This window comes from Daphnia pulicaria, chromosome 3 (genome assembly GCF_021234035.1).
Source record: "Daphnia pulicaria isolate SC F1-1A chromosome 3, SC_F0-13Bv2, whole genome shotgun sequence".
In the NCBI taxonomy this organism is placed as follows: Eukaryota; Metazoa; Arthropoda; class Branchiopoda; order Diplostraca; family Daphniidae; genus Daphnia; species Daphnia pulicaria.
The window spans coordinates 3,935,903-3,955,056 of NC_060915.1; the positions used below are offsets into that span (position 1 = coordinate 3,935,903).

General features: G+C 37.6%; 36 pseudogenes; all 36 read right to left on the reverse strand.

The window, feature by feature from the left end:
• Positions 1 to 107: 107 nt before the first annotated feature.
• Positions 108 to 226, reverse strand: LOC124334896 (annotated as a pseudogene).
• Positions 227 to 639: 413 nt separating this feature from the next.
• On the reverse strand, positions 640 to 758 carry LOC124334897 (annotated as a pseudogene).
• Positions 759 to 1,301: 543 nt separating this feature from the next.
• Positions 1,302 to 1,420, reverse strand: LOC124334592 (annotated as a pseudogene).
• A 413-nt stretch (positions 1,421 to 1,833) lies between these two features.
• Positions 1,834 to 1,952, reverse strand: LOC124332643 (annotated as a pseudogene).
• A 413-nt stretch (positions 1,953 to 2,365) lies between these two features.
• LOC124332644 lies at positions 2,366 to 2,484 on the reverse strand (annotated as a pseudogene).
• Positions 2,485 to 2,897: 413 nt separating this feature from the next.
• LOC124335083 lies at positions 2,898 to 3,016 on the reverse strand (annotated as a pseudogene).
• Positions 3,017 to 3,429: 413 nt separating this feature from the next.
• Positions 3,430 to 3,548, reverse strand: LOC124332646 (annotated as a pseudogene).
• Positions 3,549 to 3,961: 413 nt separating this feature from the next.
• LOC124332647 lies at positions 3,962 to 4,080 on the reverse strand (annotated as a pseudogene).
• Positions 4,081 to 4,493: 413 nt separating this feature from the next.
• LOC124332648 lies at positions 4,494 to 4,612 on the reverse strand (annotated as a pseudogene).
• A 413-nt stretch (positions 4,613 to 5,025) lies between these two features.
• On the reverse strand, positions 5,026 to 5,144 carry LOC124332649 (annotated as a pseudogene).
• Positions 5,145 to 5,557: 413 nt separating this feature from the next.
• Positions 5,558 to 5,676, reverse strand: LOC124329790 (annotated as a pseudogene).
• Positions 5,677 to 6,089: 413 nt separating this feature from the next.
• On the reverse strand, positions 6,090 to 6,208 carry LOC124332650 (annotated as a pseudogene).
• A 412-nt stretch (positions 6,209 to 6,620) lies between these two features.
• Positions 6,621 to 6,739, reverse strand: LOC124332651 (annotated as a pseudogene).
• A 412-nt stretch (positions 6,740 to 7,151) lies between these two features.
• Positions 7,152 to 7,270, reverse strand: LOC124333904 (annotated as a pseudogene).
• A 412-nt stretch (positions 7,271 to 7,682) lies between these two features.
• On the reverse strand, positions 7,683 to 7,801 carry LOC124332653 (annotated as a pseudogene).
• Positions 7,802 to 8,214: 413 nt separating this feature from the next.
• On the reverse strand, positions 8,215 to 8,333 carry LOC124332654 (annotated as a pseudogene).
• A 413-nt stretch (positions 8,334 to 8,746) lies between these two features.
• On the reverse strand, positions 8,747 to 8,865 carry LOC124332655 (annotated as a pseudogene).
• Positions 8,866 to 9,278: 413 nt separating this feature from the next.
• Positions 9,279 to 9,397, reverse strand: LOC124332656 (annotated as a pseudogene).
• Positions 9,398 to 9,810: 413 nt separating this feature from the next.
• Positions 9,811 to 9,929, reverse strand: LOC124332658 (annotated as a pseudogene).
• Positions 9,930 to 10,342: 413 nt separating this feature from the next.
• LOC124332659 lies at positions 10,343 to 10,461 on the reverse strand (annotated as a pseudogene).
• A 412-nt stretch (positions 10,462 to 10,873) lies between these two features.
• LOC124333905 lies at positions 10,874 to 10,992 on the reverse strand (annotated as a pseudogene).
• Positions 10,993 to 11,404: 412 nt separating this feature from the next.
• On the reverse strand, positions 11,405 to 11,523 carry LOC124333898 (annotated as a pseudogene).
• A 412-nt stretch (positions 11,524 to 11,935) lies between these two features.
• LOC124333899 lies at positions 11,936 to 12,054 on the reverse strand (annotated as a pseudogene).
• Positions 12,055 to 12,466: 412 nt separating this feature from the next.
• Positions 12,467 to 12,585, reverse strand: LOC124333906 (annotated as a pseudogene).
• A 412-nt stretch (positions 12,586 to 12,997) lies between these two features.
• Positions 12,998 to 13,116, reverse strand: LOC124334310 (annotated as a pseudogene).
• A 412-nt stretch (positions 13,117 to 13,528) lies between these two features.
• On the reverse strand, positions 13,529 to 13,647 carry LOC124332660 (annotated as a pseudogene).
• A 413-nt stretch (positions 13,648 to 14,060) lies between these two features.
• On the reverse strand, positions 14,061 to 14,179 carry LOC124333907 (annotated as a pseudogene).
• Positions 14,180 to 14,591: 412 nt separating this feature from the next.
• On the reverse strand, positions 14,592 to 14,710 carry LOC124332661 (annotated as a pseudogene).
• Positions 14,711 to 15,122: 412 nt separating this feature from the next.
• On the reverse strand, positions 15,123 to 15,241 carry LOC124335513 (annotated as a pseudogene).
• A 413-nt stretch (positions 15,242 to 15,654) lies between these two features.
• LOC124333901 lies at positions 15,655 to 15,773 on the reverse strand (annotated as a pseudogene).
• A 412-nt stretch (positions 15,774 to 16,185) lies between these two features.
• On the reverse strand, positions 16,186 to 16,304 carry LOC124333908 (annotated as a pseudogene).
• A 412-nt stretch (positions 16,305 to 16,716) lies between these two features.
• Positions 16,717 to 16,835, reverse strand: LOC124332662 (annotated as a pseudogene).
• Positions 16,836 to 17,248: 413 nt separating this feature from the next.
• LOC124332663 lies at positions 17,249 to 17,367 on the reverse strand (annotated as a pseudogene).
• A 412-nt stretch (positions 17,368 to 17,779) lies between these two features.
• On the reverse strand, positions 17,780 to 17,898 carry LOC124332664 (annotated as a pseudogene).
• A 413-nt stretch (positions 17,899 to 18,311) lies between these two features.
• On the reverse strand, positions 18,312 to 18,430 carry LOC124332665 (annotated as a pseudogene).
• Positions 18,431 to 18,843: 413 nt separating this feature from the next.
• Positions 18,844 to 18,962, reverse strand: LOC124332666 (annotated as a pseudogene).
• Positions 18,963 to 19,154: the final 192 nt, after the last annotated feature.

Here is a 19,154-nt window from a genome sequence, read left to right on the forward strand (position 1 = left end):
AACCTATCTCTAAGGCATTGAAATGTTTCATCTACGAAATTGGACTGGTAACCATCGTGATTGAAAAAAAATGTCAAGAAATTTGTTATTGAAAACAAACTATCCATCGCCAACGACATCCCGTATTCCCAAGCGGTCACCCTTCCAAGTACTAACGGGACTCGACGTAACTTAACTTCTGGGAGCTGACGAGACCAGGTGCGTTCTACGTGGTATGGCCGTTGACATTCAAAAATGAAAATTTACCCTCCCAGTCCCAATGGATGAATAGAAAATCACTTCAAAGTGACAGAAATGTTTGTTCATTGAATTTTGACTGGTAACCATCGCGAGTAAAAACCGCGATCAACTTTGAAAAACTCGCAATGAAATTCATCCAGAATCATTCCTATAGATGAATTGAACCTATCCCTATGTCATTGAAATTTTTGATCTACGAATTTGGACTGGTAACCATCACGATTAAAAAACGCGATAAAATTTGACAAACTCTCAATGGAATTGATCCAGAATCATTCTTATAGATGAATTGAACCTATCTCTAAGGCATTGAAATGTTTCATCTACGAAATTGGACTGGTAACCATCGTGATTGAAAAAAAATGTCAAGAAATTTGTTATTGAAAACAAACTATCCATCGCCAACGACATCCCGTATTCCCAAGCGGTCACCCTTCCAAGTACTAACGGGACTCGACGTAACTTAACTTCTGGGAGCTGACGAGACCAGGTGCGTTCTACGTGGTATGGCCGTTGACATTCAAAAATGAAAATTTACCCTCCCAGTCCCAATGGATGAATAGAAAATCACTTCAAAGTGACAGAAATGTTTGTTCATTGAATTTTGACTGGTAACCATCGCGAGTAAAAACCGCGATCAACTTTGAAAAACTCGCAATGAAATTCATCCAGAATCATTCCTATAGATGAATTGAACCTATCCCTATGTCATTGAAATTTTTGATCTACGAATTTGGACTGGTAACCATCACGATTAAAAAACGCGATAAAATTTGACAAACTCTCAATGGAATTGATCCAGAATCATTCTTATAGATGAATTGAACCTATCTCTAAGGCATTGAAATGTTTCATCTACGAAATTGGACTGGTAACCATCGTGATTGAAAAACGCGATAAAATTTGACAAACTCTCAATGGAATTGATCCAGAATCATTCTTATAGATGAATTGAACCTATCTCTAAGGCATTGAAATGTTTCATCTACGAAATTGGACTGGTAACCATCGTGATTGAAAAAAAATTTCAAGAAATTTGTTATTGAAAACAAACTATCCATCGCCAACGACATCCCGTATTCCCAAGCGGTCACCCTTCCAAGTACTAACGGGACTCGACGTTACTTAACTTCTGGGAGCTGACGAGACCAGGTGCGTTCTACGTGATATGGCCGTTGACATTCAAAAATGAAAAATTACCCTCCCAGTCCCAATGGATGAATAGAAAATCACTTCAAAGTGACAGAAATGTTTGTTCATTGAATTTTGACTGGTAACCATCGCGAATAAAAAGCGCGATCAACTTTGAAAATCTCGCAATGAAATTCATCCAGAATCATTCCTATAGATGAATTGAACCTATCCCTATGTCATTGAAATTTTTGATCTACGAATTTGGACTGGTAACCATTGCGATTAAAAAACGCGATAAAATTTGACAAACTCTCAATGGAATTGATCCAGAATCATTCTTATAGATGAATTGAACCTATCTCTAAGGCATTGAAATGTTTCATCTACGAAATTGGACTGGTAACCATCGTTATTGAAAAAAAATTTCAAGAAATTTTTTATTGAAAACAAACTATTCATCGCCAACGACATCCCGTATTCCCAAGCGGTCACCCTTCCAAGTACTAACGGGACTCGACGTAACTTAACTTCTGGGAGCTGACGAGACCAGGTGCGTTCTACGTGATATGGCCGTTGACATTCAAAAATGAAAATTTACCCTCCCAGTCCCAATGGATGAATAGAAAATCACTTCAAAGTGACAGAAATGTTTGTTCATTGAATTTGGACTGGTAACCATCGCAAATAAAAAGCGCGATCAACTTTGAAAAACTCTTAATGAAATTCATCCAGAATCATTCCTATAGATGAATTGAACCTAGCCCTATGTCATTGAAATTTTTGAACTACGAATTTGGACTGGTAACCATCACGATTAAAAAACGCGATAAAATTTGACAAACTCTCAATGGAATTGATCCAGAATCATTCTTATAGATGAATTGAACCTATCTCTAAGGCATTGAAATGTTTCATCTACGAAATTGGACTGGTAACCATCGTGATTGAAAAAAAATGTCAAGACATTTGTTATTGAAAACAAACTATCCATCGCCAACGACATCCCGTATTCCCAAGCGGTCACCCTTCCAAGTACTAACGGGACTCGACGTAACTTAACTTCTGGGAGCTGACGAGACCAGGTGCGTTCTACGTGATATGGCCGTTGACATTCAAAAATGAAAATTTACCCTCCCAGTCCCAATGGATGAATAGAAAATCACTTCAAAGTGACAGAAATGTTTGTTCATTGAATTTGGACTGGTAACCATCGCAAATAAAAAGCGCGATCAACTTTGAAAAACTCTTAATGAAATTCATCCAGAATCATTCCTATAGATGAATTGAACCTAGCCCTATGTCATTGAAATTTTTGAACTACGAATTTGGACTGGTAACCATTGCGATTAAAAAACGCGATAAAATTTGACAAAATCTCAATGGAATTGATCCAGAATCATTCTTATAGATGAATTGAACCTATCTCTAAGGCATTGAAATGTTTCATCTACGAAATTGGACTGGTAACCATCGTGATTGAAAAAAAATGTCAAGAAATTTGTTATTGAAAACAAACTATCCATCGCCAACGACATCCCGTATTCCCAAGCGGTCACCCTTCCAAGTACTAACGGGACTCGACGTAACTTAACTTCTGGGAGCTGACGAGACCAGTTGCGTTCTACGTGATATGGCCGTTGACATTCAAAAATGAAAATTTACCCTCCCAGTCCCAATGGATGAATAGAAAATCACTTCAAAGTGACAGAAATGTTTGTTCATTGAATTTGGACTGGTAACCATCGCAAATAAAAAGCGCGATCAACTTTGAAAAACTCGCAATGAAATTCATCCAGAATCATTCCTATAGATGAATTGAACCTATCCCTATGTCATTGAAATTTTTGATCTACGAATTTGGACTGGTAACCATCACGATTAAAAAACGCGATAAAATTTGACAAACTCTCAATGGAATTGATCCAGAATCATTCTTATAGATGAATTGAACCTATCTCTAAGGCATTGAAATGTTTCATCTACGAAATTGGACTGGTAACCATCGTGATTGAAAAAAAATGTCAAGAAATTTGTTATTGAAAACAAACTATCCATCGCCAACGACATCCCGTATTCCCAAGCGGTCACCCTTCCAAGTACTAACGGGACTCGACGTAACTTAACTTCTGGGAGCTGACGAGACCAGGTGCGTTCTACGTGATATGGCCGTTGACATTCAAAAATGAAAATTTACCCTCCCAGTCCCAATGGATGAATAGAAAATCACTTCAAAGTGACAGAAATGTTTGTTCATTGAATTTTGACTGGTAACCATCGCGAATAAAAAGCGCGATCAACTTTGAAAATCTCGCAATGAAATTCATCCAGAATCATTCCTATAGATGAATTGAACCTATCCCTATGTCATTGAAATTTTTGATCAACGAATTTGGACTGGTAACCATCACGATTAAAAAACGCGATAAAATTTGACAAACTCTCAATGGAATTGATCCAGAATCATTCTTATAGATGAATTGAACCTATCTCTAAGGCATTGAAATGTTTCATCTACGAAATTGGACTGGTAACCATCGTGATTGAAAAAAAATGTCAAGAAATTTGTTATTGAAAACAAACTATCCATCGCCAACGACATCCCGTATTCCCAAGCGGTCACCCTTCCAAGTACTAACGGGACTCGACGTAACTTAACTTCTGGGAGCTGACGAGACCAGGTGCGTTCTACGTGATATGGCCGTTGACATTCAAAAATGAAAATTTACCCTCCCAGTCCCAATGGATGAATAGAAAATCACTTCAAAGTGACAGAAATGTTTGTTCATTGAATTTGGACTGGTAACCATCGCGAATAAAAAGCGCGATCAACTTTGAAAAACTCGCAATGAAATTCATCCAGAATCATTCCTATAGATGAATTGAACCTATCCCTATGTCATTGAAATTTTTGATCTACGAATTTGGACTGGTAACCATCACGATTAAAAAACGCGATAAAATTTGACAAACTCTCAATGGAATTGATCCAGAATCATTCTTATAGATGAATTGAACCTATCTCTAAGGCATTGAAATGTTTCATCTACGAAATTGGACTGGTAACCATCGTGATTGAAAAAAAATGTCAAGACATTTGTTATTGAAAACAAACTATCCATCGCCAACGACATCCCGTATTCCCAAGCGGTCACCCTTCCAAGTACTAACGGGACTCGACGTAACTTAACTTCTGGGAGCTGACGAGACCAGGTGCGTTCTACGTGATATGGCCGTTGACATTCAAAAATGAAAATTTACCCTCCCAGTCCCAATGGATGAATAGAAAATCACTTCAAAGTGACAGAAATGTTTGTTCATTGAATTTGGACTGGTAACCATCGCGAATAAAAAGCGCGATCAACTTTGAAAAACTCGCAATGAAATTCATCCAGAATCATTCCTATAGATGAATTGAACCTATCCCTATGTCATTGAAATTTTTGATCTACGAATTTGGACTGGTAACCATCACGATTAAAAAACGCGATAAAATTTGACAAACTCTCAATGGAATTGATCCAGAATCATTCTTATAGATGAATTGAACCTATCTCTAAGGCATTGAAATGTTTCATCTACGAAATTGGACTGGTAACCATCGTGATTGAAAAAAAATGTCAAGAAATTTGTTATTGAAAACAAACTATCCATCGCCAACGACATCCCGTATTCCCAAGCGGTCACCCTTCCAAGTACTAACGGGACTCGACGTAACTTAACTTCTGGGAGCTGACGAGACCAGGTGCGTTCTACGTGATATGGCCGTTGACATTCAAAAATGAAAATTTACCCTCCCAGTCCCAATGGATGAATAGAAAATCACTTCAAAGTGACAGAAATGTTTGTTCATTGAATTTGGACTGGTAACCATCGCGAATAAAAAGCGCGATCAACTTTGAAAAACTCGCAATGAAATTCATCCAGAATCATTCCTATAGATGAATTGAACCTATCCCTATGTCATTGAAATTTTTGATCTACGAATTTGGACTGGTAACCATCACGATTAAAAAACGCGATAAAATTTGACAAACTCTCAATGGAATTGATCCAGAATCATTCTTATAGATGAATTGAACCTATCTCTAAGGCATTGAAATGTTTCATCTACGAAATTGGACTGGTAACCATCGTGATTGAAAAAAAATGTCAAGACATTTGTTATTGAAAACAAACTATCCATCGCCAACGACATCCCGTATTCCCAAGCGGCCACCCTTCCAAGCACTAACGGGACTCGACGTAACTTAACTTCTGGGAGCTGACGAGACCAGGTGCGTTCTACGTGATATGGCCGTTGACATTCAAAAATGAAAATTTACCCTCCCAGTCCCAATGGATGAATAGAAAATCACTTCAAAGTGACAGAAATGTTTGTTCATTGAATTTGGACTGGTAACCATCGCGAATAAAAAGCGCGATCAACTTTGAAAAACTCGCAATGAAATTCATCCAGAATCATTCCTATAGATGAATTGAACCTATCCCTATGTCATTGAAATTTTTGATCTACGAATTTGGACTGATAACCATCACGATTAAAAAACGCGATAAAATTTGACAAACTCTCAATGGAATTGATCCAGAATCATTCTTATAGATGAATTGAACCTATCTCTAAGGCATTGAAATGTTTCATCTACGAAATTGGACTGGTAACCATCGTGATTGAAAAAAAATGTCAAGACATTTGTTATTGAAAACAAACTATCTATCGCCAACGACATCCCGTATTCCCAAGCGGTCACCCTTCCAAGTACTAACGGGACTCGACGTAACTTAACTTCTGGGAGCTGACGAGACCAGGTGCGTTCTACGTGATATGGCCGTTGACATTCAAAAATGAAAATTTACCCTCCCAGTCCCAATGGATGAATAGAAAATCACTTCAAAGTGACAGAAATGTTTGTTCATTGAATTTGGACTGGTAACCATCGCGAATAAAAAGCGCGATCAACTTTGAAAAACTCGCAATGAAATTCATCCAGAATCATTCCTATAGATGAATTGAACCTATCCCTATGTCATTGAAATTTTTGATCTACGAATTTGGACTGGTAACCATCACGATTAATAACGCGATAAAATTTGACAAACTCTCAATGGAATTGATCCAGAATCATTCTTATAGATGAATTGAACCTATCTCTAAGGCATTGAAATGTTTCATCTACGAAATTGGACTGGTAACCATCGTGATTGAAAAAAAATGTCAAGAAATTTGTTATTGAAAACAAACTATCCATCGCCAACGACATCCCGTATTCCCAAGCGGTCACCCTTCCAAGTACTAACGGGACTCGACGTAACTTAACTTCTGGGAGCTGACGAGACCAGGTGCGTTCTACGTGATATGGCCGTTGACATTCAAAAATGAAAATTTACCCTCCCAGTCCCAATGGATGAATAGAAAATCACTTCAAAGTGACAGAAATGTTTGTTCATTGAATTTTGACTGGTAACCTTCGCGAATAAAAAGCGCGATCAACTTTGAAAATCTCGCAATGAAATTCATCCAGAATCATTCCTATAGATGAATTGAACCTATCCCTATGTCATTGAAATTTTTGATCTACGAATTTGGACTGGTAACCATCACGATTAATAACGCGATAAAATTTGACAAACTCTCAATGGAATTGATCCAGAATCATTCTTATAGATGAATTGAACCTATCTCTAAGGCATTGAAATGTTTCATCTACGAAATTGGACTGGTAACCATCGTGATTGAAAAAAAATGTCAAGAAATTTGTTATTGAAAACAAACTATCCATCGCCAACGACATCCCGTATTCCCAAGCGGTCACCCTTCCAAGTACTAACGGAACTCGACGTAACTTAACTTCTGGGAGCTGACGAGACCAGGTGCGTTCTACGTGATATGGCCGTTGACATTCAAAAATGAAAATTTACCCTCCCAGTCCCAATGGATGAATAGAAAATCACTTCAAAGTGACAGAAATGTTTGTTCATTGAATTTTGACTGGTAACCATCGCGAATAAAAAGCGCGATCAACTTTGAAAAACTCGCAATGAAATTCATCCAGAATCATTCCTATAGATGAATTGAACCTATCCCTATGTCATTGAAATTTTTGATCTACGAATTTGGACTGGTAACCATCACGATTAATAACGCGATAAAATTTGACAAACTCTCAATGGAATTGATCCAGAATCATTCTTATAGATGAATTGAACCTATCTCTAAGGCATTGAAATGTTTCATCTACGAAATTGGACTGGTAACCATCGTGATTGAAAAAAAATGTCAAGACATTTGTTATTGAAAACAAACTATCCATCGCCAACGACATCCCGTATTCCCAAGCGGTCACCCTTCCAAGTACTAACGGGACTCGACGTAACTTAACTTCTGGGAGCTGACGAGACCAGGTGCGTTCTACGTGATATGGCCGTTGACATTCAAAAATGAAAATTTACCCTCCCAGTCCCAATGGATGAATAGAAAATCACTTCAAAGTGACAGAAATGTTTGTTCATTGAATTTGGACTGGTAACCATCGCGAATAAAAAGCGCGATCAACTTTGAAAAACTCGCAATGAAATTCATCCAGAATCATTCCTATAGATGAATTGAACCTATCCCTATGTCATTGAAATTTTTGATCTACGAATTTGGACTGGTAACCATCACGATTAAAAAACGCGATAAAATTTGACAAACTCTCAATGGAATTGATCCAGAATCATTCTTATAGATGAATTGAACCTATCTCTAAGGCATTGAAATGTTTCATCTACGAAATTGGACTGGTAACCATCGTGATTGAAAAAAAATGTCAAGACATTTGTTATTGAAAACAAACTATCCATCGCCAACGACATCCCGTATTCCCAAGCGGTCACCCTTCCAAGTACTAACGGGACTCGACGTAACTTAACTTCTGGGAGCTGACGAGACCAGGTGCGTTCTACGTGATATGGCCGTTGACATTCAAAAATGAAAATTTACCCTCCCAGTCCCAATGGATGAATAGAAAATCACTTCAAAGTGACAGAAATGTTTGTTCATTGAATTTGGACTGGTAACCATCGCGAATAAAAAGCGCGATCAACTTTGAAAAACTCGCAATGAAATTCATCCAGAATCATTCCTATAGATGAATTGAACCTATCCCTATGTCATTGAAATTTTTGATCTACGAATTTGGACTGGTAACCATCACGATTAAAAAACGCGATAAAATTTGACAAACTCTCAATGGAATTGATCCAGAATCATTCTTATAGATGAATTGAACCTATCTCTAAGGCATTGAAATGTTTCATCTACGAAATTGGACTGGTAACCATCGTGATTGAAAAAAAATGTCAAGACATTTGTTATTGAAAACAAACTATCTATCGCCAACGACATCCCGTATTCCCAAGCGGTCACCCTTCCAAGTACTAACGGGACTCGACGTAACTTAACTTCTGGGAGCTGACGAGACCAGGTGCGTTCTACGTGATATGGCCGTTGACATTCAAAAATGAAAATTTACCCTCCCAGTCCCAATGGATGAATAGAAAATCACTTCAAAGTGACAGAAATGTTTGTTCATTGAATTTGGACTGGTAACCATCGCGAATAAAAAGCGCGATCAACTTTGAAAAACTCGCAATGAAATTCATCCAGAATCATTCCTATAGATGAATTGAACCTATCCCTATGTCATTGAAATTTTTGATCTACGAATTTGGACTGGTAACCATCACGATTAAAAAACGCGATAAAATTTGACAAACTCTCAATGGAATTGATCCAGAATCATTCTTATAGATGAATTGAACCTATCTCTAAGGCATTGAAATGTTTCATCTACGAAATTGGACTGGTAACCATCGTGATTGAAAAAAAATGTCAAGACATTTGTTATTGAAAACAAACTATCCATCGCCAACGACATCCCGTATTCCCAAGCGGTCACCCTTCCAAGTACTAACGGGACTCGACGTAACTTAACTTCTGGGAGCTGACGAGACCAGGTGCGTTCTACGTGATATGGCCGTTGACATTCAAAAATGAAAATTTACCCTCCCAGTCCCAATGGATGAATAGAAAATCACTTCAAAGTGACAGAAATGTTTGTTCATTGAATTTGGACTGGTAACCATCGCGAATAAAAAGCGCGATCAACTTTGAAAAACTCGCAATGAAATTCATCCAGAATCATTCCTATAGATGAATTGAACCTATCCCTATGTCATTGAAATTTTTGATCTACGAATTTGGACTGGTAACCATCACGATTAAAAAACGCGATAAAATTTGACAAACTCTCAATGGAATTGATCCAGAATCATTCTTATAGATGAATTGAACCTATCTCTAAGGCATTGAAATGTTTCATCTACGAAATTGGACTGGTAACCATCGTGATTGAAAAAAAATGTCAAGACATTTGTTATTGAAAACAAACTATCTATCGCCAACGACATCCCGTATTCCCAAGCGGTCACCCTTCCAAGTACTAACGGGACTCGACGTAACTTAACTTCTGGGAGCTGACGAGACCAGGTGCGTTCTACGTGATATGGCCGTTGACATTCAAAAATGAAAATTTACCCTCCCAGTCCCAATGGATGAATAGAAAATCACTTCAAAGTGACAGAAATGTTTGTTCATTGAATTTGGACTGGTAACCATCGCGAATAAAAAGCGCGATCAACTTTGAAAAACTCGCAATGAAATTCATCCAGAATCATTCCTATAGATGAATTGAACCTATCCCTATGTCATTGAAATTTTTGATCTACGAATTTGGACTGGTAACCATCACGATTAAAAAACGCGATAAAATTTGACAAACTCTCAATGGAATTGATCCAGAATCATTCTTATAGATGAATTGAACCTATCTCTAAGGCATTGAAATGTTTCATCTACGAAATTGGACTGGTAACCATCGTGATTGAAAAAAAATGTCAAGACATTTGTTATTGAAAACAAACTATCCATCGCCAACGACATCCCGTATTCCCAAGCGGTCACCCTTCCAAGTACTAACGGGACTCGACGTAACTTAACTTCTGGGAGCTGACGAGACCAGGTGCGTTCTACGTGATATGGCCGTTGACATTCAAAAATGAAAATTTACCCTCCCAGTCCCAATGGATGAATAGAAAATCACTTCAAAGTGACAGAAATGTTTGTTCTTTGAATTTGGACTGGTAACCATCGCAAATAAAAAGCGCGATCAACTTTGAAAAACTCGCAATGAAATTCATCCAGAATCATTCCTATAGATGAATTGAACCTATCCCTATGTCATTGAAATTTTTGATCTACGAATTTGGACTGGTAACCATCACGATTAATAACGCGATAAAATTTGACAAACTCTCAATGGAATTGATCCAGAATCATTCTTATAGATGAATTGAACCTATCTCTAAGGCATTGAAATGTTTCATCTACGAAATTGGACTGGTAACCATCGTGATTGAAAAAAAATGTAAAGAAATTTGTTATTGAAAACAAACTATCCATCGCCAACGACATCCCGTATTCCCAAGCGGTCACCCTTCCAAGTACTAACGGAACTCGACGTAACTTAACTTCTGGGAGCTGACGAGACCAGGTGCGTTCTACGTGATATGGCCGTTGACATTCAAAAATGAAAATTTACCCTCCCAGTCCCAATGGATGAATAGAAAATCACTTCAAAGTGACAGAAATGTTTGTTCATTGAATTTTGACTGGTAACCATCGCGAATAAAAAGCGCGATCAACTTTGAAAAACTCGCAATGAAATTCATCCAGAATCATTCCTATAGATGAATTGAACCTATCCCTATGTCATTGAAATTTTTGATCTACGAATTTGGACTGGTAACCATCACGATTAATAACGCGATAAAATTTGACAAACTCTCAATGGAATTGATCCAGAATCATTCTTATAGATGAATTGAACCTATCTCTAAGGCATTGAAATGTTTCATCTACGAAATTGGACTGGTAACCATCGTGATTGAAAAAAAATGTCAAGAAATTTGTTATTGAAAACAAACTATCCATCGCCAACGACATCCCGTATTCCCAAGCGGTCACCCTTCCAAGTACTAACGGGACTCGACGTAACTTAACTTCTGGGAGCTGACGAGACCAGGTGCGTTCTACGTGATATTGCCGTTGACATTCAAAAATGAAAATTTACCCTCCCAGTCCCAATGGATGAATAGAAAATCACTTCAAAGTGACAGAAATGTTTGTTCTTTGAATTTGGACTGGTAACCATCGCAAATAAAAAGCGCGATCAACTTTGAAAAACTCGCAATGAAATTCATCCAGAATCATTCCTATAGATGAATTGAACCTATCCCTATGTCATTGAAATTTTTGATCTACGAATTTGGACTGGTAACCATCACGATTAATAACGCGATAAAATTTGACAAACTCTCAATGGAATTGATCCAGAATCATTCTTATAGATGAATTGAACCTATCTCTAAGGCATTGAAATGTTTCATCTACGAAATTGGACTGGTAACCATCGTGATTGAAAAAAAATGTCAAGAAATTTGTTATTGAAAACAAACTATCCATCGCCAACGACATCCCGTATTCCCAAGCGGTCACCCTTCCAAGTACTAACGGGACTCGACGTAACTTAACTTCTGGGAGCTGACGAGACCAGGTGCGTTCTACGTGATATTGCCGTTGACATTCAAAAATGAAAATTTACCCTCCCAGTCCCAATGGATGAATAGAAAATCACTTCAAAGTGACAGAAATGTTTGTTCTTTGAATTTGGACTGGTAACCATCGCAAATAAAAAGCGCGATCAACTTTGAAAAACTCGCAATGAAATTCATCCAGAATCATTCCTATAGATGAATTGAACCTATCCCTATGTCATTGAAATTTTTGATCTACGAATTTGGACTGGTAACCATCACGATTAATAACGCGATAAAATTTGACAAACTCTCAATGGAATTGATCCAGAATCATTCTTATAGATGAATTGAACCTATCTCTAAGGCATTGAAATGTTTCATCTACGAAATTGGACTGGTAACCATCGTGATTGAAAAAAAATGTCAATAAATTTGTTATTGAAAACAAACTATCCATCGCCAACGACATCCCGTATTCCCAAGCGGTCACCCTTCCAAGTACTAACGGAACTCGACGTAACTTAACTTCTGGGAGCTGACGAGACCAGGTGCGTTCTACGTGATATGGCCGTTGACATTCAAAAATGAAAATTTACCCTCCCAGTCCCAATGGATGAATAGAAAATCACTTCAAAGTGACAGAAATGTTTGTTCATTGAATTTTGACTGGTAACCATCGCGAATAAAAAGCGCGATCAACTTTGAAAAACTCGCAATGAAATTCATCCAGAATCATTCCTATAGATGAATTGAACCTATCCCTATGTCATTGAAATTTTTGATCTACGAATTTGGACTGGTAACCATCACGATTAATAACGCGATAAAATTTGACAAACTCTCAATGGAATTGATCCAGAATCATTCTTATAGATGAATTGAACCTATCTCTAAGGCATTGAAATGTTTCATCTACGAAATTGGACTGGTAACCATCGTGATTGAAAAAAAATGTCAAGAAATTTGTTATTGAAAACAAACTATCCATCGCCAACGACATCCCGTATTCCCAAGCGGTCACCCTTCCAAGTACTAACGGGACTCGACGTAACTTAACTTTTGGGAGCTGACGAGACCAGGTGCGTTCTACGTGATATGGCCGTTGACATTCAAAAATGAAAATTTACCCTCCCAGTCCCAATGGATGAATAGAAAATCACTTCAAAGTGACAGAAATGTTTGTTCATTGAATTTTGACTGGTAACCATCGCGAATAAAAAGCGCGATCAACTTTGAAAAACTCGCAATGAAATTCATCCAGAATCATTCCTATAGATGAATTGAACCTATCCCTATGTCATTGAAATTTTTGATCTACGAATTTGGACTGGTAACCATCACGATTAATAACGCGATAAAATTTGACAAACTCTCAATGGAATTGATCCAGAATCATTCTTATAGATGAATTGAACCTATCTCTAAGGCATTGAAATGTTTCATCTACGAAATTGGACTGGTAACCATCGTGATTGAAAAAAAATGTCAAGAAATTTGTTATTGAAAACAAACTATCCATCGCCAACGACATCCCGTATTCCCAAGCGGTCACCCTTCCAAGTACTAACGGGACTCGACGTAACTTAACTTCTGGGAGCTGACGAGACCAGGTGCGTTCTACGTGATATGGCCGTTGACATTCAAAAATGAAAATTTACCCTCCCAGTCCCAATGGATGAATAGAAAATCACTTCAAAGTGACAGAAATGTTTGTTCATTGAATTTTGACTGGTAACCTTCGCGAATAAAAAGCGCGATCAACTTTGAAAATCTCGCAATGAAATTCATCCAGAATCATTCCTATAGATGAATTGAACCTATCCCTATGTCATTGAAATTTTTGATCTACGAATTTGGACTGGTAACCATTGCGATTAAAAAACGCGATAAAATTTGACAAACTCTCAATGGAATTGATCCAGAATCATTCTTATAGATGAATTGAACCTATCTCTAAGGCATTGAAATGTTTCATCTACGAAATTGGACTGGTAACCATCGTGATTGAAAAAAAATGTCAAGAAATTTGTTATTGAAAACAAACTATCCATCGCCAACGACATCCCGTATTCCCAAGCGGTCACCCTTCCAAGTACTAACGGAACTCGACGTAACTTAACTTCTGGGAGCTGACGAGACCAGGTGCGTTCTACGTGATATGGCCGTTGACATTCAAAAATGAAAATTTACCCTCCCAGTCCCAATGGATGAATAGAAAATCACTTCAAAGTGACAGAAATGTTTGTTCATTGAATTTTGACTGGTAACCATCGCGAATAAAAAGCGCGATCAACTTTGAAAAACTCGCAATGAAATTCATCCAGAATCATTCCTATAGATGAATTGAACCTATCCCTATGTCATTGAAATTTTTGATCTACGAATTTGGACTGGTAACCATCACGATTAATAACGCGATAAAATTTGACAAACTCTCAATGGAATTGATCCAGAATCATTCTTATAGATGAATTGAACCTATCTCTAAGGCATTGAAATGTTTCATCTACGAAATTGGACTGGTAACCATCGTGATTGAAAAAAAATGTCAAGAAATTTGTTATTGAAAACAAACTATCCATCGCCAACGACATCCCGTATTCCCAAGCGGTCACCCTTCCAAGTACTAACGGGACTCGACGTAACTTAACTTCTGGGAGCTGACGAGACCAGGTGCGTTCTACGTGATATGGCCGTTGACATTCAAAAATGAAAATTTACCCTCCCAGTCCCAATGGATGAATAGAAAATCACTTCAAAGTGACAGAAATGTTTGTTCATTGAATTTTGACTGGTAACCTTCGCGAATAAAAAGCGCGATCAACTTTGAAAATCTCGCAATGAAATTCATCCAGAATCATTCCTATAGATGAATTGAACCTATCCCTATGTCATTGAAATTTTTGATCTACGAATTTGGACTGGTAACCATCACGATTAATAACGCGATAAAATTTGACAAACTCTCAATGGAATTGATCCAGAATCATTCTTATAGATGAATTGAACCTATCTCTAAGGCATTGAAATGTTTCATCTACGAAATTGGACTGGTAACCATCGTGATTGAAAAAAAATGTCAAGAAATTTGTTATTGAAAACAAACTATCCATCGCCAACGACATCCCGTATTCCCAAGCGGTCACCCTTCCAAGTACTAACGGGACTCGACGTAACTTAAATTCTGGGAGCTGACGAGACCAGGTGCGTTCTACGTGATATGGCCGTTGACATTCAAAAATGAAAATTTACCCTCCCAGTCCCAATGGATGAATAGAAAATCACTTCAAAGTGACAGAAATGTTTGTTCATTGAATTTTGACTGGTAACCTTCGCGAATAAAAAGCGCGATCAACTTTGAAAATCTCGCAATGAAATTCATCCAGAATCATTCCTATAGATGAATTGAACCTATCCCTATGTCATTGAAATTTTTGATCTACGAATTTGGACTGGTAACCATTGCGATTAAAAAACGCGATAAAATTTGACAAACTCTCAATGGAATTGATCCAGAATCATTCTTATAGATGAATTGAACCTATCTCTAAGGCATTGAAATGTTTCATCTACGAAATTGGACTGGTAACCATCGTGATTGAAAAAAAATGTCAAGAAATTTGTTATTGAAAACAAACTATCCATCGCCAACGACATCCCGTATTCCCAAGCGGTCACCCTTCCAAGTACTAACGGGACTCGACGTAACTTAACTTCTGGGAGCTGACGAGACCAGGTGCGTTCTACGTGATATTGCCGTTGACATTCAAAAATGAAAATTTACCCTCCCAGTCCCAATGGATGAATAGAAAATCACTTCAAAGTGACAGAAATGTTTGTTCTTTGAATTTGGACTGGTAACCATCGCAAATAAAAAGCGCGATCAACTTTGAAAAACTCGCAATGAAATTCATCCAGAATCATTCCTATAGATGAATTGAACCTATCCCTATGTCATTGAAATTTTTGATCTACGAATTTGGACTGGTAACCATCACGATTAATAACGCGATAAAATTTGACAAACTCTCAATGGAATTGATCCAGAATCATTCTTATAGATGAATTGAACCTATCTCTAAGGCATTGAAATGTTTCATCTACGAAATTGGACTGGTAACCATCGTGATTGAAAAAAAATGTCAAGAAATTTGTTATTGAAAACAAACTATCCATCGCCAACGACATCCCGTATTCCCAAGCGGTCACCCTTCCAAGTACTAACGGAACTCGACGTAACTTAACTTCTGGGAGCTGACGAGACCAGGTGCGTTCTACGTGATATGGCCGTTGACATTCAAAAATGAAAATTTACCCTCCCAGTCCCAATGGATGAATAGAAAATCACTTCAAAGTGACAGAAATGTTTGTTCATTGAATTTTGACTGGTAACCATCGCGAATAAAAAGCGCGATCAACTTTGAAAAACTCGCAATGAAATTCATCCAGAATCATTCCTATAGATGAATTGAACCTATCCCTATGTCATTGAAATTTTTGATCTACGAATTTGGACTGGTAACCATCACGATTAATAACGCGATAAAATTTGACAAACTCTCAATGGAATTGATCCAGAATCATTCTTATAGATGAATTGAACCTATCTCTAAGGCATTGAAATGTTTCATCTACGAAATTGGACTGGTAACCATCGTGATTGAAAAAAAATGTCAAGAAATTTGTTATTGAAAACAAACTATCCATCGCCAACGACATCCCGTATTCCCAAGCGGTCACCCTTCCAAGTACTAACGGGACTCGACGTAACTTAACTTCTGGGAGCTGACGAGACCAGGTGCGTTCTACGTGATATGGCCGTTGACATTCAAAAATGAAAATTTACCCTCCCAGTCCCAATGGATGAATAGAAAATCACTTCAAAGTGACAGAAATGTTTGTTCATTGAATTTTGACTGGTAACCTTCGCGAATAAAAAGCGCGATCAACTTTGAAAATCTCGCAATGAAATTCATCCAGAATCATTCCTATAGATGAATTGAACCTATCCCTATGTCATTGAAATTTTTGATCTACGAATTTGGACTGGTAACCATTGCGATTAAAAAACGCGATAAAATTTGACAAACTCTCAATGGAATTGATCCAGAATCATTCTTATAGATGAATTGAACCTATCTCTAAGGCATTGAAATGTTTCATCTACGAAATTGGACTGGTAACCATCGTTATTGAAAAAAAATTTCAAGTAATTTTTTATTGAAAACAAGCTATTCATCGCCAACGACATCCCGTATTCCCAAGCGGTCACCCTTCCAAGTACTAACGGGACTCGACGTAACTTAACTTCTGGGAGCTGACGAGACCAGGTGCGTTCTACGTGATATGGCCGTTGACATTCAAAAATGAAAATTTACCCTCCCAGTCCCAATGGATGAATAGAAAATCACTTCAAAGTGACAGAAATGTTTGTTCATTGAATTTTGACTGGTAACCATCGCGAATAAAAAGCGCGATCAACTTTGAAAAACTCGCAATGAAATTCATCCAGAATCATTCCTATAGATGAATTGAACCTATCCCTATGTCATTGAAATTTTTGATCTACGAATTTGGACTGGTAACCATCACGATTAATAACGCGATAAAATTTGACAAACTCTCAATGGAATTGATCCAGAATCATTCTTATAGATGAATTGAACCTATCTCTAAGGCATTGAAATGTTTCATCTACGAAATTGGACTGGTAACCATCGTGATTGAAAAAAAATGTCAAGAAATTTGTTATTGAAAACAAACTATCCATCGCCAACGACATCCCGTATTCCCAAGCGGTCACCCTTCCAAGTACTAACGGGACTCGACGTAACTTAACTTCTGGGAGCTGACGAGACCAGGTGCGTTCTACGTGATATGGCCGTTGACATTCAAAAATGAAAATTTACCCTCCCAGTCCCAATGGATGAATAGAAAATCACTTCAAAGTGACAGAAATGTTTGTTCATTGAATTTTGACTGGTAACCTTCGCGAATAAAAAGCGCGATCAACTTTGAAAATCTCGCAATGAAATTCATCCAGAATCATTCCTATAGATGAATTGAACCTATCCCTATGTCATTGAAATTTTTGATCTACGAATTTGGACTGGTAACCATTGCGATTAAAAAACGCGATAAAATTTGACAAACTCTCAATGGAATTGATCCAGAATCATTCTTATAGATGAATTGAACCTATCTCTAAGGCATTGAAATGTTTCATCTACGAAATTGGACTGGTAACCATCGTGATTGAAAAAAAATGTCAAGAAATTTGTTATTGAAAACAAACTATCCATCGCCAACGACATCCCGTATTCCCAAGCGGTCACCCTTCCAAGTACTAACGGGACTCGACGTAACTTAACTTCTGGGAGCTGACGAGACCAGGTGCGTTCTACGTGATATGGCCGTTGACATTCAAAAATGAAAATTTACCCTCCCAGTCCCAATGGATGAATAGAAAATCACTTCAAAGTGACAGAAATGTTTCTTCATTGAATTTGGACTGGTAACCATCGCGAATAAAAAGCGCGATCAACTTTGAAAAACTCGCAATGAAATTCATCCAGAATCATTCCTATAGATGAATTGAACCTATCCCTATGTCATTGAAATTTTTGATCTACGAATTTGGACTGGTAACCATCACGATTAATAACGCGATTAAATTTGACAAACTCTCAATGGAATTGATCCAGAATCATTCTTATAGATGAATTGAACCTATCTCTAAGGCATTGAAATGTTTCATCTACGAAATTGGACTGGTAACCATCGTGATTGAAAAAAAAATGTCAAGAAATTTGTTATTGAAAACAAACTATCCATCGCCAACGACATCCCGTATTCCCAAGCGGTCACCCTTCCAAGTACTAACGGGACTCGACGTAACTTAACTTCTGGGAGCTGACGAGACCAGGTGCGTTCTACGTGATATGGCCGTTGACATTCAAAAATGAAAATTTACCCTCCCATTCCCAATGGATGAATAGAAAATCACTTCAAAGTGACAGAAATGTTTGTTCATTGAATTTGGACTGGTAACCATCGCAAATAAAAAGCGCGATCAACTTTGAAAAACTCGCAATGAAATTCATCCAGAATCATTCCTATAGATGAATTGAACCTATCCATATGTC